Genomic DNA, 5,679 nt, shown 5'->3' with positions numbered 1-5,679 from the left:
TTTTTAATGTGTTTTAATTTTTTCAACTACCACGTAATACATGAGCGTGAGTCATAGATATAGCACTATGGATGAAATAAAATGTGGTGATACAAATCAATAAGGAAAAGTCAAAAAGGAATATAGTCTCGCATCGACACGGCTATGGAGATGCTCAGCGATTGATATTAATGCGAGGAGTAGGAATTGTCATGCAACGGATGCACTAAGAGCTATAACTGTATGAAAAGCTTAAACTGGAAACTAAGTGAGTGTGTATTCAACTTGATTGCTTATGAAGACCTCGGACATTTAAGAAAGTACATCACCAGAATATAAATCAAGTTCTATAACGAAAAATTTCCACTAATATTATACAGAGTGTATTATTTCCATAATAAAACAATACCCGCACACATCCCCGTTTAAATTGAATGTGTGGCATCCAACTACGCTGTAGAAACCGGACGCTAGAAAAACTACCCTCACCAGGTTTTCTTTTCTGAAAGTCGTCGCGCGGTAGAAACTGAGAAGCATTCTACAGCAATCACTGTCATCATGCCATTCGAGTAATCTTGAAATCCATACATTGTCCACAATGCCCGGTAGACACGGCAGAGTTTTCAACCGTAGATTTCTCCTACTCCGCGTGGCTTAATTCCAATTTGGTGACGCCGGAGTCAAGATGGATTTCGCCAAGGAAGTGGTTCTTCCCGCTGCTCTGTCCGAGCTTCTCTCCAGGCTCTTCTCCTTCGCGCTCGGCAACTTCCCTCGGCTAACCAGTAGGGGGGAAGCGCACCGGCGTAGGCTGGAGCGGCTCCTCCTGACCATCGGTGGCACGGTGGAGGAGGCCGAGGGGCGGCACATCACCAACGACCACCTCCTCTCTCAACTCAAGGAGCTCACCGATGGCATGTACCGTGGCCGCTTCGCCCTCGAGGAGACGGACCTCGACGTTGCCATGGACGATAACGACGACGTTGTCGACCGTCGACGCTCCTTTGCGCTCTGTTCGCCGTTCAAAGGCGCCAAGCGTCTCCGCGTCACAGGCATGGTCTTCGGCCGGGACAACCACGGCGACAAACTCGAGGCTGCCATCGAGGATCTGGAGAGCCTGACCCGCGACTGCATGCGAGGGTTCGTGCTGCTGGTGCAGGGGTACCCACGGCGGGTGCGCCGGCCGGTGACCACCACCCTGTACATGGACCGGTGCGTGTTCGGGCGACACGTCGAGACGGAACGCGTGGTCAATTTCTTGCTGCAGCCGTCCCCTGCCGGTGCTCCTCCGTACCTAAGCGTCCTCCCCATCATCGGCCAGATCAAGGCCGGAAAGACCACGCTCGTCAAGCACGCCTGCGACGACGAGCGTGTGCGCGGCCGCTTCTCCGTCGTCGAGTGCTTCGAGCTGCACCATGTCATCAGGGAGGGCGGGCGCCCGGGCCAGACCATCTGGGCGAACGACGGCGCCGAGTACCTCGCCGGCGTGCGCAGCATCCTTGGGAAGGAGAGGTTCGCCGCGCGGAGATCGCTCCTCATCTTCGAGGACGCGTGGCCCATCGACTCGTCGGCGTGGAGCGCGCTCGCCGCGTCGCCCACCGCCTGCACCTTGGCAGCCGCGAGCAAGCTCCTGCTCACGAGCCGCGACGCCGACCACGCGTGGCTCTGTACGGTGGAGCCCGTGGTGCTAAGCCCGCTGCCGCAGGAGTACTGGTACTACTTCAAGGCGTTCGCGTTCAGAGGCATGGACGCCGGAGACCACCCGAGGATGGCAGCCATGGGCAAGGAGATGGCCCGGCAGCTGGGCGGAACGTTCTTGGGCGCAAGGATGGTGGGCACGCTGCTCGGGAATAAATTCGACGCCCGGTTCTGGCACCGTGTGATGAAAGCTATGTCCATGTGAATTTTCTGCTCGAGCTCCTGTCGAATCATGTCAAGCTGCAGTCGTATGGTTCCTCGACCAGCCCTCCCACACTCACTCTTCGTGACGCATTGTGTAATGATGCTACGAGGACCGGTGGTACTAATGGTAGTGGGCATTTGGGAGGTAATGGAAGTTTTACCATCCATCTCTGCAGGGAGACTCTGTACGTGGATCACTGGTATACCATCACTCTTATGGAGGAGTGAGCATGCCAAGTGACGGTGGCGATTTTTATGTGACACTTGTATGGTCGGGGCACTCTGATTTCTGTTCCTCGTGGAATTCGCTAGATAGCACCGTCCCCTAATTAGTCATGTATTTTTCTATACTCCCTTGTCTCTGGCTTTAAAATTTGTCCATAAAAAAATGTATTTTTATGTTTTCAATGCACTTTAAAGTAGAAAAAAAATGCTTCTCTCATCACATAATAATCAAGACTAATAACATTGTACACATAGTTTTCTTAGAGCATCTACAGTTGGACGCCTCAAACCCTCTCTCATACGTCCGCGGATGCATCCGACCAGTGACTAGACAGAAGAGAGAGAGAAAAAGTGACCCAATATGTCCAGGCTGTCCGTAAACCCTCATACTGAGGACAAATGTAGGAAGGATATAAGGGCACACAGACGCGCCCCGGCGTGTCCGATCAGTCCGCCACGTAGGACGCGTTCCACCCTGGACCATATTTTTTCTTTCTTTATTCATTCTTTTCTTTCTTTCTCTTCATCTCCATTAATCACGTGCAAGTGTCCGGTCATATGAAAAAGAAAATAAGGAGTGTGGCTGCACGGACAGACAAATAGGGGCTTAAAACAGACACGTCCGGTCACTGATCGGGCGCGTCCATTGGCGTTCAGGGTTACATTTGCTAAATCCGGTTATAGATGCTCTTACTTTCTACATGCACTTACGGCTCCTTTGGTTCATAGAGTAGGATAATCGTAGGAATAAGAAAGTCATAGAAAATGAGATGACATGTATCTCAACTTCTATGAGTAGGAATAGAAAGAAAACACCCTTTGATTCACATCATATGATTTTTTTCATTGAATCTAGGTTAATGTTTATTTTCCTATGATATGTCGAGGATAGGAAGAATTCCTCCATAAGAATAGGATTCCATTCCTACAAATCAAAGGGCTTTAAAGAATATTTTTTCTATAGAAATGTTATCCTATGAAATCTTACAAGATTTCTCTAAACCAAAGGAGGTCTGCATCTTTTCAATGCAATTTTTATTTCATTTCATAATTTGTTTTAAAAAATTTATATATACTTTCACTTTTCACCGGATGGAAGAAGTAAGGCCTACTAGAGCTCGCAGCATGACCAAGGTGTAAAACGGCTGGCTATGAACGGTCCTCTCGCCTACTTAGTTTCCTCTTATTTGGGATCCCATCAGTTAATGCAGGCAATTAGGAATGCAATAGAAGTGACGTAGAAGCCCACAAACAATGCATGTTGAGGAGGCCAGCATTGTATGCCATACACCGATGTGATTAGACTAGTCACAATGGGTAGTACCTCTATAGTGAGGAGTAACATATGTGTGGTGTCATGCAACAGTTTATTTATTAGGTTATAGATTCATCTTATTTTGGCATGTGTGATGTTACACTAACTAGCTATGTTACGACATGTCTATTTTTCCTTATTAATTACTCGTCACATCATCTGTTTTGTCTAGAGATGTGTGATGTTATCACCTATGTTACTCCCACTGTGGAATACTATATTTTCATTGGATGTTCTATGCACCTGGACTAAGGGAGTAACATCATACAACACTTTTAAAGACAAAAAAGTCTACAAGCTAATAATTTCAACCATATATGATACTATCTCTATGTTTTTTTGAACAAGAACGACAGTGGGAGAGGCTCCCACTGACTTTGTATTACTCACACAATAAAAGTTACATCATTACAAGGAAGATGTGTTTTAGGCCCCCCGGCCCATCTAAGCATGTATAAAACTACCTGGTTACAAGTTTTGTATGTAAGAGTCTAAGAAGGAGCGAAGCTCTTCTTTACAATTGTGACCAAGGAGGCTTAAAAGGTGTTTGAATCTATCAAGCCATGCAGCGAAGGAGTGAGGCACTCCTTTGAAGTACTCATTGTTTCTCTTTTTCCAGATGCTCCACGCGTCCAACTAGAATATATCCATGAACAACGGCTGCCTCCACTGATTTTTACCATCATGCAACAGAGAGATCCTATTGCCAACGTTTGGCCGTGTCAGTCCTACTCTATGTTACTCTTCACTATGAAGGTAGTAACATAGATTAGTGTCATATGCATGACACTAGTCTAAGTTACTGCACTATGACTAGCCTGATGCAAAGTGGAACAAATAGCTTTTGCTAGTAAGGCCTCTTTTGGTTTATAAGACAGGAATACCATAGGGATAAAAAATTGTAAGAAATGAGATGTTATGTATCTCAAATCCTATGAATAGAAATAGAAAGAAAGATGTCCTTTGGTTTACATCATAACAACTTTTTTCTATTTAAAATATTTATTTTTCTATGACATATGGAGGATAGGAAGAATTCCTCCATAGGAATAGGATTCCTTCCTACAAACCAAAGGACTCTAGAGGAATTTTTCTTATAAAAATCCTATCTTATAGAATTCCTACAAAATTCCTCTGAACCAAAGGAGGCCTAAGCCTTACACACTGGACTGGAGGGAGTATAATAAATCACACTATTGATTTTAGTTTTGCTAAAGCACATCTAGATGTGCCATAAGGCTAGTCATGATAGGGAGTAATTTAGTCCAATGTCATAAAAATGGTACAACCTTTGATAGCTCATGGGATTAATAAACCGCCATCAGGACGGAGGTACATAGTAGTAACATAGACCGTTGTCTACGACGGTCTATGTTAATACTACCTCCGTCATCCTGGTTTATTGATCCAGGATGGAGGTAGTAGTAACTTAGACTAGTCAGTAGTCACACATTACTTCTTTATTTCATCCATCCCTCATTCCAACCTTGATTGGATATGCATGGAGGCTGCATGCAGGCAGTAGGCATTAATAGATAGGAAATTTATATTTTTTACGTTTCTGTCGGCATGCTTTTCTTGGTCATTGCATTTTGGCTCAAAGGCCTAATAAATTAGGACGGAGCTAGTACCTTCATAATGCAAAATAATATAGAAGTAGTATTATAGATGATTGCATTTATTATATTATAGACTCATTTTGCTTTGGGTTGCGTTATGTTACAGTAACATATTATGTTACTCCAAACATCTTTTTTCTCATTAAATACATGTCACATACAAACTTGTCTTGAAATGCGCCACATTACTAGTTAAGTTACTGAAAAGGATCGATATAGTTGACTAGAGGGGGGTGAATAGGCAACTAACAATTTTTAGCTTTTCTTTATCAATTTAAATTTTGCATCAAAGTAGGTTGTCTAGATATGCAACTAGGTGAGCAGCCTATATGATGCAACAATAATAAGTACACAAGCAAGCAAGGAATGTAACACAAGATAAGCTTGCACGAGTAAAGGGACGAGATAACCAAGAGTGAAGCTGGTGAAGACGAGGATGTGTTACCGAAGTTCCTTCCCTTTGAGAGGAAGTACGTCTCCGTTGGAGCGGTGTGGAGGCACAATGCTCCCCAAGAAGCCACTAGGGCCACCGTATTCTCCTCACGTCCTCACACAATGCGAGATGCCGTGATTTCACTATTGATGCCTTTGAAGGCGGCGATCGAACCTTTACAAACAAGGTTGGGGCTATCTCCACAACTC

The 5,679-nt window shown here is 44.9% G+C and overlaps 1 pseudogene; it reads left to right on the top strand.

Annotated features, from left to right (window-relative positions):
- Positions 1-270: 270 nt before the first annotated feature.
- Positions 271-2,296, top strand: LOC147978629 (disease resistance protein RGA2-like; annotated as a pseudogene).
- Positions 2,297-5,679: the final 3,383 nt, after the last annotated feature.

This window comes from Triticum urartu, chromosome 3A (genome assembly GCF_056163025.1).
Source record: "Triticum urartu cultivar PI428250 chromosome 3A, HENAU_Tu73, whole genome shotgun sequence".
Classification (NCBI taxonomy): domain Eukaryota; kingdom Viridiplantae; phylum Streptophyta; class Magnoliopsida; order Poales; family Poaceae; genus Triticum; species Triticum urartu.
The sequence above is the reverse complement of the archived record's forward strand: the minus strand, read 5'-3'. Positions and strand labels throughout refer to the sequence as shown.